This window comes from Pseudophryne corroboree, chromosome 1, assembly GCF_028390025.1.
Source record: "Pseudophryne corroboree isolate aPseCor3 chromosome 1, aPseCor3.hap2, whole genome shotgun sequence".
Taxonomy (NCBI): domain Eukaryota; kingdom Metazoa; phylum Chordata; class Amphibia; order Anura; family Myobatrachidae; genus Pseudophryne; species Pseudophryne corroboree.
In genome coordinates this window covers 600,831,833-600,844,950 of record NC_086444.1, presented here as the reverse complement: position 1 = coordinate 600,844,950, position 13,118 = coordinate 600,831,833, and the positions used below count along the sequence as shown (strand labels likewise).

At 48.7% G+C, this 13,118-nt stretch overlaps 1 long non-coding RNA gene across 1 annotated transcript in view; it reads right to left on the bottom strand.

Annotated features, from left to right (window-relative positions):
* The window catches only part of LOC134927306 (uncharacterized), a 55,224-nt gene extending 42,553 nt beyond the window's left edge, over nucleotides 1-12,671 (bottom strand). The window contains exon 1 of the long non-coding RNA XR_010177612.1: nucleotides 12,552-12,671. This is a non-coding gene — a long non-coding RNA (uncharacterized LOC134927306). The remainder of the gene's footprint in view (nucleotides 1-12,551) is intronic.
* Nucleotides 12,672-13,118: the final 447 nt, after the last annotated feature.

Genomic DNA, 13,118 nt, shown 5'->3' with positions numbered 1-13,118 from the left:
TGCCACAATCTTTTCCACAGTAAATGTGTCTTTTCACAATAAAGGGCCTAATTCAGATCTGATCGCAGCAGCAAATTTGTTAGCTAAAGGGCAAAACAATGTGCACTGCAGGTGGGGCAGATATAACGTGCAGAAAGAGTTATGCCCCCTACTTATTCAGCAACCCGCTGCCGAGCTGCCCGACAGCGGATACGGCTGACGGGCGACCCGGCGGCCGGGGGGAGGTGACAGTTACCCGGCTCCATAGCAGTTCATGCTAATATAGACGAGATTGTCCATATTGGCCTGCATGCATAAGCAACCCGGCACCAACAGTGAACGACCGTGGGGCCGTCGTTCATCGTTGGTGCCTACACACTGAATGATATGAACGAGTTCTCGTTCATTAATGAACGAACATTCATATCGTTCACTTATATCTTTAAGTTTGTAGGGCCCTTTAGATTTGGGTGGGGTGTGTTCAAACTGAAATCTAAATTGCAGTGTAAAAATAAAGCAGCCAGTATTTACCCTGCACAGAAACAATATAACCCACCCAAATCTAACTTTCTCTGCACATGTTACATCTGCCCCCCCTGCAGTGCACATGGTTTTGCCCATTAGCTAACAAATTTGCTGCTGCAATCAGATTTGAATTAGGCCCATAGTACAATGCCTACACACCAGGATCCCAGTAGCTTAGGAAGGTGACACAGTAAACTGCGCTACTGACAGGACTGCATGAGAAATCAATGATTTCTCTGCAGAAACCCATTTAGCAAATTGACTTAACAAGTGGTAATGCCTTTTTCAGCAGAAAAAAAAGGTTATCACTGCTTTGTAAATATAACCCCAATGCTAGGAATAGCAAATAATAAATAGTTGTACTACAGACCTTTATTGTTACTAATGCAAATAAATCCTAAACACTTTTATGCAGCTACCTGTTTGCCTGTTTTGGTTGAAGGCGCTCAGCTAAGGAATTAGCAGCACCAACCAATTGTGACTGTAATATTATTATTATTATTATTATTAATAATAATAATAATAATAATAATTCAGTCATGTGGGAGTGCAAGCAGCCTAGCTGTCTGCCCTATTCCAGAGTCCGGGGTGGGACTCATGGGTGACACCTTGAGCCTGATTGAGATCTGATTGCAGCAGCAAATTTGTTAGCTAACGGGCAAAACCATGTGCACTGCAATGGGGACAGATATTACATGTGCAGAGAGTTAGATGTGGGTGGGTTCATTTGTTTCTGTGCAGGGTAAATAAATACTGGCTGCTTTATTTTTACACTGCAATTTAGATTTCAGTTTGAACACACCCCACCCAAATCTAACTCTCTCTGCACATGTTATATCTGCTCCCCCCCCCCCCCCCCTCGCCCTGCAGGGGTGGTCTTCTGGTTGCCGAATGTCGGGATCCTTGCACACAGTATACCGGTGCCGGAATCCCGACACCCGGCATACCGACACATATTCTCCCTCGTGGAGGTCCACGACCCCCCTGGAGTGAGAATAAATAGCGTAGCGCGCCACCGTGCCTGCAGCGTGGCGAGCCCGCAAGGGGCTCATTTGCGCTCGCCACGCTGTCGGTATGCCGGCAGTTGGGCTCCCGGCGCCGGTATGCTGGTCGCCGGGAGCCCGGCCGCCGGCATACCATACTACACCCCCCTGCAGTGCTCATGGTTTTGCCCATTAGCTAACAAATTTGCTGCTGCAGTCAGATCTGAATTAGGCCCCTTGTTTTGATGTTTGGTTCACCCCTGGGGTCAGGCTTTCCTACCACAATGATCTCTGCAGGGCCAGGAGCGTTTTAACAGAGGAAGGGGCCCGTGTGCACCTCCAGGTAGGCCCCCTCCTCTGCATGACGCAGTAGTCTCCGTCATTGTGCCGGAGTCTACTGCAGATACGCAGGTCTCTGGAAACATGGCGCCTGCCATGTTCTAGAGATCAATTTGACTACTGCGCATGTGCGGTGGGCATTTTGACTGCGATTTTCACCGCGACTGCAGTGCCAGACGCTGGGCTCCAGAAAGGCAAATATTGGTGCGGTGTGTGCGGTGTGGCCGTTCCCAGGGGCCCATGTGCACCGCACACGTTGTACCTAGAGATGAGCGCCTGAAATTTTTCGGGTTTTGTGTTTTGGTTTTGGGTTCGGTTCCGCGGCCGTGTTTTGGGTTCGAACGCGTTTTGGCAAAACCTCACCGAATTTTTTTTGTCGGATTCGGGTGTGTTTTGGATTCGGGTGTTTTTTTCAAAAAACACTAAAAAACAGCTTAAATCATAGAATTTGGGGGTCATTTTGATCCCAAAGTATTATTAACCTCAAAAACCATAATTTACACTCATTTTCAGTCTATTCTGAATACCTCACACCTCACAATATTATTTTTAGTCCTAAAATTTGCACCGAGGTCGCTGTGTGAGTAAGATAAGCGACCCTAGTGGCCGACACAAACACCGGGCCCATCTAGGAGTGGCACTGCAGTGTCACGCAGGATGTCCCTTCCAAAAAACCCTCCCCAAACAGCACATGACGCAAAGAAAAAAAGAGGCGCAATGAGGTAGCTGTGTGAGTAAGATTAGCGACCCTAGTGGCCGACACAAACACCGGGCCCATCTAGGAGTGGCACTGCAGTGTCACGCAGGATGTCCCTTCCAAAAAACCCTCCCCAAACAGCACATGACGCAAAGAAAAAAAGAGGCGCAATGAGGTAGCTGACTGTGTGAGTAAGATTAGCGACCCTAGTGGCCGACACAAACACCGGGCCCATCTAGGAGTGGCACTGCAGTGTCACGCAGGATGTCCCTTCCAAAAAACCCTCCCCAATCAGCACATGATGCAAAGAAAAAGAAAAGAAAAAAGAGGTGCAAGATGGAATTGTCCTTGGGCCCTCCCACCCACCCTTATGTTGTATAAACAAAACAGGACATGCACACTTTAACCAACCCATCATTTCAGTGACAGGGTCTGCCACACGACTGTGACTGATATGACGGGTTGGTTTGGACCCCCCCCAAAAAAGAAGCAATTAATCTCTCCTTGCACAAACTGGCTCTACAGAGGCAAGATGTCCACCTCATCTTCACCCTCCGATATATCACCGTGTACATCCCCCTCCTCACAGATTATCAATTCGTCCCCACTGGAATCCACCATCTCAGCTCCCTGTGTACTTTGTGGAGGCAATTGCTGCTGGTCAATGTCTCCGCGGAGGAATTGATTATAATTCATTTTAATGAACATCATCTTCTCCACATTTTCTGGATGTAACCTCGTACGCCGATTGCTGACAAGGTGAGCGGCGGCACTAAACACTCTTTCGGAGTACACACTTGTGGGAGGGCAACTTAGGTAGAATAAAGCCAGTTTGTGCAAGAGCCTCCAAATTGCCTCTTTTTCCTGCCAGTATAAGTACGGACTGTGTGACGTGCCTACTTGGATGCGGTCACTCATATAATCCTCCACCATTCTATCAATGTTGAGAGAATCATATGCAGTGACAGTAGACGACATGTCCGTAATCGTTGTCAGGTCCTTCAGTCCGGACCAGATGTCAGCATCAGCAGTCGCTCCAGACTGCCCTGCATCACCGCCAGCGGGTGGGCTCGGAATTCTGAGCCTTTTCCTCGCACCCCCAGTTGCGGGAGAATGTGAAGGAGGAGATGTTGACAGGTCGCGTTCCGCTTGACTTGACAATTTTGTCACCAGCAGGTCTTTCAACCCCAGCAGACCTGTGTCTGCCGGAAAGAGAGATCCAAGGTAGGCTTTAAATCTAGGATCGAGCACGGTGGCCAAAATGTAGTGCTCTGATTTCAACAGATTGACCACCCGTGAATCCTTGTTAAGCGAATTAAGGGCTGCATCCACAAGTCCCACATGCCTAGCGGAATCGCTCCCTTTTAGCTCCTTCTTCAATGCCTCCAGCTTCTTCTGCAAAAGCCTGATGAGGGGAATGACCTGACTCAGGCTGGCAGTGTCTGAACTGACTTCACGTGTGGCAAGTTCAAAGAGCATCAGAACCTTGCACAACGTTGAAATCATTCTCCACTGCACTTGAGACAGGTGCATTCCACCTACTATATCGTGCTCAATTGTATAGGCTTGAATGGCCTTTTGCTGCTCCTCCAACCTCTGAAGCATATAGAGGGTTGAATTCCACCTCGTTACCACTTCTTGCTTCAGATGATGGCAGGGCAGGTTCAGTAGTTTTTGGTGGTGCTCCAGTCTTCTGTACGTGGTGCCTGTACGCCGAAAGTGTCCCGCAATTTTTCTGGCCACCGACAGCATCTCTTGCACGCCCCTGTCGTTTTTTAAAAAATTCTGCACCACCAAATTCAAGGTATGTGCAAAACATGGGACGTGCTGGAATTTGCCCATATTTAATGCACACACAATATTGCTGGCGTTGTCCGATGCCACAAATCCACAGGAGAGTCCAATTGGGGTAAGCCATTCCGCGATGATCTTCCTCAGTTGCCGTAAGAGGTTTTCAGCTGTGTGCGTATTCTGGAAAGCGGTGATACAAAGCGTAGCCTGCCTAGGAAAGAGTTGGCGTTTGCGAGATGCTGCTACTGGTGCCGCCGCTGCTGTTCTTGCGGCGGGAGTCCATACATCTACCCAGTGGGCTGTCACAGTCATATAGTCCTGACCCTGCCCTGCTCCACTTGTCCACATGTCCGTGGTTAAGTGGACATTGGGTACAACTGCATTTTTTAGGACACTGGTGAGTCTTTTTCTGACGTCCGTGTACATTCTCGGTATCGCCTGCCTAGAGAAGTGGAACCTAGATGGTATTTGGTAACGGGGGCACACTGCCTCAATAAATTGTCTAGTTCCCTGTGAACTAACGGCGGATACCGGACGCACGTCTAACACCAACATAGTTGTCAAGGACTCAGTTATCCGCTTTGCAGTAGGATGACTGCTGTGATATTTCATCTTCCTCGCAAAGGACTGTTGAACAGTCAATTGCTTACTGGAAGTAGTACAAGTGGGCTTACGACTTCCCCTCTGGGATGACCATCGACTCCCAGCGGCAACAACAGCAGCGCCAGCAGCAGTAGGCGTTACACGCAAGGATGCATCGGAGGAATCCCAGGCAGGAGAGGACTCGTCAGAATTGCCAGTGACATGGCCTGCAGGACTATTGGCATTCCTGGGGAAGGAGGAAATTGACACTGAGGGAGTTGGTGGGGTGGTTTGCGTGAGCTTGGTTACAAGAGGAAGGGATTTACTGGTCAGTGGACTGCTTCCGCTGTCACCCAAAGTTTTTGAACTTGTCACTGACTTATTATGAATGCGCTGCAGGTGACGTATAAGGGAGGATGTTCCGAGGTGGTTAACGTCCTTACCCCTACTTATTACAGCTTGACAAAGGGAACACACGGCTTGACACCTGTTGTCCGCATTTCTGGTGAAATACCTCCACACCGAAGAGCTGATTTTTTTGGTATTTTCACCTGGCATGTCAACGGCCATATTCCTCCCACGGACAACAGGTGTCTCCCCGGGTGCCTGACTTAAACAAACCACCTCACCATCAGAATCCTCCTGGTCAATTTCCTCCCCAGCGCCAGCAACACCCATATCCTCCTCATCCTGGTGTACTTCAACACTGACATCTTCAATCTGACTATCAGGAACTGGACTGCGGGTGCTCCTTCCAGCACTTGCAGGGGGCGTGCAAATGGTGGAAGGCGCATGCTCTTCACGTCCAGTGTTGGGAAGGTCAGGCATCGCAACCGACACAATTGGACTCTCCTTGTGGATTTGGGATTTCGAAGAATGCACAGTTCTTTGCTGTGCTGCTTTTGCCAGCTTGAGTCTTTTCATTTTTCTAGCGAGAGGCTGAGTGCTTCCATCCTCATGTGAAGCTGAACCACTAGCCATGAACATAGGCCAGGGCCTCAGCCGTTCCTTGCCACTCCGTGTGGTAAATGGCATATTGGCAAGTTTACGCTTCTCCTCCGACAATTTTATTTTAGGTTTTGGAGTCCTTTTTTTACTGATATTTGGTGTTTTGGATTTGACATGCTCTGTACTATGACATTGGGCATCGGCCTTGGCAGACGACGTTGCTGGCATTTCATCGTCTCGGCCATGACTAGTGGCAGCAGCTTCAGCACGAGGTGGAAGTGGATCTTGATCTTTCCCTAATTTTGGAACCTCAACATTTTTGTTCTCCATATTTTAATAGGCACAACTAAAAGGCACCTCAGGTAAACAATGGAGATGGATGGATTGGATACTAGTATACAATTATGGACGGGCTGCCGAGTGCCGACACAGAGGTAGCCACAGCCGTGAACTACCGCACTGTACAGTGTCTGCTGCTAATATATAGACTGGTTGATAAAGAGATAGTATACTCGTAACTAGTATGTATGTATAAAGAAAGAAAAAAAAACCACGGTTAGGTGGTATATACAATTATGGACGGGCTGCCGAGTGCCGACACAGAGGTAGCCACAGCCGTGAACTACCGCACTGTACTGTGTCTGCTGCTAATATATAGACTGGTTGATAAAGAGATAGTATACTCGTAACTAGTATGTATGTATAAAGAAAGAAAAAAAAAACCACGGTTAGGTGGTATATACAATTATGGACGGGCTGCCGAGTGCCGACACAGAGGTAGCCACAGCCGTGAACTACCGCACTGTACTGTGTCTGCTGCTAATATATAGACTGGTTGATAAAGAGATAGTATACTCGTAACTAGTATGTATGTATAAAGAAAGAAAAAAAAACCACGGTTAGGTGGTATATACAATTATGGACGGGCTGCCGAGTGCCGACACAGAGGTAGCCACAGCCGTGAACTACCGCACTGTACTGTGTCTGCTGCTAATATATAGACTGGTTGATAAAGAGATAGTATACTCGTAACTAGTATGTATGTATAAAGAAAGAAAAAAAAAACCACGGTTAGGTGGTATATACAATTATGGACGGGCTGCCGAGTGCCGACACAGAGGTAGCCACAGCCGTGAACTACCGCACTGTACTGTGTCTGCTGCTAATATAGACTGGTTGATAAAGAGATAGTATACTCGTAACTAGTATGTATGTATAAAGAAAGAAAAAAAAAACCACGGTTAGGTGGTATATACAATTATGGACGGGCTGCCGAGTGCCGACACAGAGGTAGCCACAGCCGTGAACTACCGCACTGTACTGTGTCTGCTGCTAATATAGACTGGTTGATAAAGAGATAGTATACTCGTAACTAGTATGTATGTATAAAGAAAGAAAAAAAAACCACGGTTAGGTGGTATATACAATTATGGACGGGCTGCCGAGTGCCGACACAGAGGTAGCCACAGCCGTGAACTACCGCACTGTACTGTGTCTGCTGCTAATATAGACTGGTTGATAAAGAGATAGTATACTACTAATATTATATATACTGGTGGTCAGGTCACTGGTCACTAGTCACACTGGCAGTGGCACTCCTGCAGCAAAAGTGTGCACTGTTTAATTTTAATATAATATTATGTACTCCTGGCTCCTGCTATAACCTATAACTGGCACTGCAGTAGTGCTCCCCAGTCTCCCCCACAATTATAAGCTGTGTGAGCTGAGCAGTCAGACAGATATATAATATATATAGATGATGCAGCACACTGGCCTGAGCCTGAGCAGTGCACACAGATATGGTATGTGACTGACTGAGTCACTGTGTGTATCGCTTTTTTCAGGCAGAGAACGGATATATTAAATAAACTGCACTGTGTGTCTGGTGGTCACTCACTATATAATATATTATGTACTCCTGGCTCCTGCTATAACCTATAACTGGCACTGCAGTAGTGCTCCCCAGTCTCCCCCACAATTATAAGCTGTGTGAGCTGAGCAGTCAGACAGATATATATAATATTATATATAGATAATAGATGATGCAGCACACTGGCCTGAGCCTGAGCAGTGCACACAGATATGGTATGTGACTGACTGAGTCACTGTGTGTATCGCTTTTTTCAGGCAGAGAACGGATATATTAAATAAACTGCACTGTGTGTCTGGTGGTCACTCACTATATAATATATTATGTACTCCTGGCTCCTGCTATAACCTATAACTGGCACTGCAGTAGTGCTCCCCAGTCTCCCCCACAATTATAAGCTGTGTGAGCTGAGCAGTCAGACAGATATATATAATATTATATATAGATAATAGATGATGCAGCACACTGGCCTGAGCCTGAGCAGTGCACACAGATATGGTATGTGACTGAGTCACTGTGTGCTGTGTATCGCTTTTTTCAGGCAGAGAACGGATTATAAATAAAACTGGTGGTCACTATCAGCAAAACTCTGCACTGTACTGAGTACTCCTAATGCTCCCCAAAATTAGTAAATCAAGTGTCTCTCTAATCTATTCTAAACGGAGAGGACGCCAGCCACGTCCTCTCCCTATCAATCTCAATGCACGTGTGAAAATGGCGGCGACGCGCGGCTCCTTATATAGAATCCGAGTCTCGCGATAGAATCCGAGCCTCGCGAGAATCCGACAGCGTCATGATGACGTTCGGGCGCGCTCGGGTTAACCGAGCAAGGCGGGAAGATCCGAGTCGCTCGGACCCGTGAAAAAAAACACGAAGTTCTGGCGGGTTCGGATTCAGAGAAACCGAACCCGCTCATCTCTAGTTGTACCCATTATAGAAATGCCGATGTGCAGTGCTCACCTCTACAGATAGCAGCTCTCATTGTAGTCTGCTCATTTGCATCCTATTGATGCTCCTTACAGGCTGGGCGCAGTGGGAACACTGCATGGCATGACTGTCACACAGTCACTCCGACCAGCACAGGTAGAAGTCTTCATGTTTGGCTGCGTGGCTGGGTCAGCACTGAAACTAGGATTATCGTCACCCGGGGCATGGCAGTAATTTGGCCCGCCTCCCAATTAATAAAAACAACCCCATCAGACTAAAATAATCAGATTATCAAAGATTTTGAAAAAAAGGGGATACTATTGGATAACATTCCCCTATGTGCCTCAAACAACATTCCCCTATATGCCTATGCGTCACATGCCCCTCCAGCAGCGTGTTCAACTACACGCTACTTTGTGTGTCCCCATATATTGCACTATATCACTGTACTACATTCCCCTATCCACTGCACTACATCACTATACTACACCCCCTACACGCTGAACTACATCACTACATTACATGCCCGTATACACTGCACTACATACCCTATATGCTACACTATATCACTACACTACATCGCCTTATATGCTACACCACATCAGTGCACTACATGCCCCTATATACTGCAATACATTTCTACACTACATACTCTATATAGTACACTACATCACTACACTACATCCCCCTATAAGCTACACCAAATCCCCCCATCTGGGATGCAAAGCAGAGCTTGATACTGCTAACTGGGAGCACAGTGCCGATAATAAAGTCTGTCTTTAAATTCACCACAAAGCTGCTGTAGTGATACTGTACTCAGTGAGAGTTGGAGGTTGTCCAGGCTCTTAGTTTCCACTGTCAAGTGGATAGCTAGCAAAGTGAGCCTTTGATTTCTGTAACATCGATAACTGCACCTATTAAAAGCACGGGGCAGCGTGTCCTCTCAGTGGTGTGTATCCGACAGGTTGTTATTGGTTGGTGCTGGGCAGGCATCTGGGATCATTCCCTGCTGAAAAACACAGCACCAACAGCTCATTTCTATAGCTTGTACGGTGCGCTGCACGCTAGTCACAGCACTGCATGGCAAAGAAGAGAGTTTAAGACAGTAGCCGGCATAGGAGAGATCCCAGGTACTGGAGCTCACCCGCACAGCATCGGAGCCAGCTGCAGGCAGACAGGGGGGTCACCTGTCTCACTGGAGCAGCACAGCACTGCCGGTTAAAAAAAAACAACCCTGCTCCTCTGTAACTTATTGGCGCCGCCTCAAATCCTGCACCCGGGGTGCATGCCCCCTTAGTCCCCCTAGTTGTGGCCCTGAGGGGTACAGGAGAGCTTTTATCATGCTCCAGAGGCAATCCGGGTTCCGAACTAACAGCACCCCCAGAGCTCATGGAAGTAATTGACGCCTTTGTATTTGTCTATACAGTAGGAGCAGATCTGTCATGTATTGATGTGACTGCTCAGCAATAACATTCTGTCATCCTGTATCTTTCAGACCAGGGCCGGTGCTAGGGTGTTCGGCGCCCTCCTGCAAACTATAAAATTGCGCCCTCCCTCTCTTAACTCATAAAGGGTCAGTGTGCGTCACAAAAGAGGGGGATTTACCGGGAGAGTGAAGGCAGGGGCAGTGACAGGGAGTTACAGGGAGGGTGAGGGCAGGGATGCTGAAGGGTGGTTACAGGGAGGGTGAGGGCAGTGACAGGGAGTTACAGGGAGGGTGAGGGCAGGGACGCTGAAGGGTGGTTACAGGGAGGGTGAGGGCAGTGACAGGGAGTTACAGGGAGGGTGACGGCAGGGACGCTGAAGGGTGGTTACAGGGAGAATGAGGGCAGTGACAGAGTTATAGGGAGGGTGAGGGCAGGGACGCTGAGGGAGAGTTACAGGGAGGGTGAGGGCAGGGACGCTGAGGGAGAGTTACAGAGAGGGTGAGGGCAGGGACGCTGAGGGAGAGTTACAGGGAGGGTGAGGGCAGGGACGCTGAGGGAGAGTTACAGAGAGGGTGAGGGCAGGGACGCTGAGGGAGAGTTACAGGGAGGGTGAGGGCAGGGACGCTGAGGGAGAGTTACAGAGAGGGTGAGGGCAGGGACGCTGAGGGAGAGTTACAGGGAAGGTGAGGGCAGGGACGCTGAGGGAGAGTTACAGGGAGGGTGAGGGCAGGGACGCTGAGGTGGAGTTACAGGGAGGGTGAGGGCAGGGACGCTGAGGGAGAGTTACAGAGAGGGTGAGGGCAGGGATGCTGAGGGAGAGTTACAGAGAGGGTGAGGGCAAGGATGCTGAGGGGGAGTTACATGGAGGGTGAGGGCAGGGATACTGAGGGGGAGTTACAGGGAGGGTGAGGGCAGGGATGCTGAGGGGGAGTTACAGGGAGGGTGAGGGCAGGGATGCTGAGGGGGAGTTACAGGGAGGGTGAGGGCAGGGACGTTGAGGGGGACTTTGAGAGGGTGAGGGCAGGGACGCGTACGGTGGTCTTCCTGGGCAGACAGGCGCAGTGGCGGAACTAGAGAATAGTGGGTCCAGGTGCAACAATATGCATTGGGCCCCATCCCATATTAAAAATAGGGAAATAGCATCCCCCAAAATATGGTTGGCTCACTAATAAGGTGTGTCGCCACACAATAGTACTCCCAATTCACGTTACACTACACAGTAGAGAGCCTTATACACCGTATGCCACAACAGTAGAGAAGCTTAAACACGGTACGCCACACAGTATAGAGCCTTATACACGTTGCGCCATACAGTAGAGAGCCTTATACAGGGTATGCCAGACAGTAGAGAAGCTTATACATGGTACACCACACAGTAGAGAGCCTTATACATGTTGCGCCACAGTTTAGAGCCCTATACAGGGTACGCCACACAATAGAGAAGATTATACATGTTAAAACACATAGGGGGTATTCAATTATTGCCAGATTTTTCGACCAGTCGAAAAATCGGCAAATTATCGTCTGTTTTTAGGGCAAATTAGATTCGCCCTATTCAATGCCTGTGCCGTTTTTTTGACTTGTTGAAAAGTCCGGCACTGGCAAAAACCACGTGAATCTGCGAATTTGCAGCCGATCTACAAGTTTTGTCGAATTTGGGGGCGTTTTCACCCATGCCGATTCGACATAAAAAGGGGGAAAATTCATGGGTGAAAAGAGATTTAAAATCTGGCTCAAAACGCCCGCAATTGAATACCCATGGTCCAATTTGGCACATAATTGAATACCCCCTATAGTAGAGAAGCTTATACACATTACGCCACACAGTTGAGAGGTTTATACACGATATGTCACACAGTACAGAAGCTTATACATGGTACGCCGCACAGTACAGAAGCTTATACACGGTACGCCACACAGTACAGACGCTTATACACGGTACGCCGCACAGTACAGAAGCTTATACACGGTACGCCACACAGTACAGAGATGCACACGTCAACATTTACTACCGGGAATGTGAGATAGATAGATAAAGATGTGGCCAGGCTCATTGTTGCCGCAATGTGTAGGAACCGGCATACGCATCATGGCAAGCAGACAGTGAACGCCGTGCTGCGGCTATTCGCAGCCTCCGTTCACTCCATAGAAGTACACATGCGCGATTCATAGACATGGGCACACCAGTGGCGCCATCCATGCCGCGATGCGTACGCATCATGGGATGGAGGAGTGTGGCTACTGTAGATATTGATATACACACACATAGTAAAACACACACACAGCAAAACACATATACACAGAAAACACACACACAAACACATACATACATACATACATACAGCTAAACACACAGCAAAATACATATACAGTATACACAGAAAAACACACATAGCTAAACACACACACCTAAACAGACATAGGAAAATACATATACAGTATATGCAGAAAGACACACCCATAGCTAAACACACACTCTTTACTTTCCATGTGTTTTCTTTTTCCACACTTTTACACTGTGCACCTCCTGGCTCTGGCTCCATCAAGGCTCCTCACTGCAGGGGCTGAGTGCACTGACTCACTCTTCAGTACACACACCACAGACTGCTGCTGAGACTCCCCCTCCTCCCTCCCCCGTATGTCCCAGCATGCAGTGAGGGCAAACACGGAGACCAGGAAGCTGAGAGCTGCAGCAGCAGTGCGGTGCAGAGATGAAGGGTGATGTGACTGATCACCCTCTCACTGGCGCCAGGGACCAGTGCCAGTGAGGCTTTCTCTGTTAGAACATGCAGCTCAGTGGCGGCAGCGTGTAATGAGTCAGTGTGACTCACTACACTGCTGCGGGCTCCTACACAGCACTGGGCAGCTCCATCAGTGAGGAGGCAGGGAGAGGGGCGGCTCCATCAGTGAGGAGACACGGAGAGGGGCGGCTCCATCAGTGAGGAGACACTGAGAGGGGCGGCTCCATCAGTGAGGAGGCAGGGAGAGGGGCGGCACCATCAGTGAGGAGGCAGGGAGAGGGGAGGCTCCATCAGTGAGGAGACACGGAG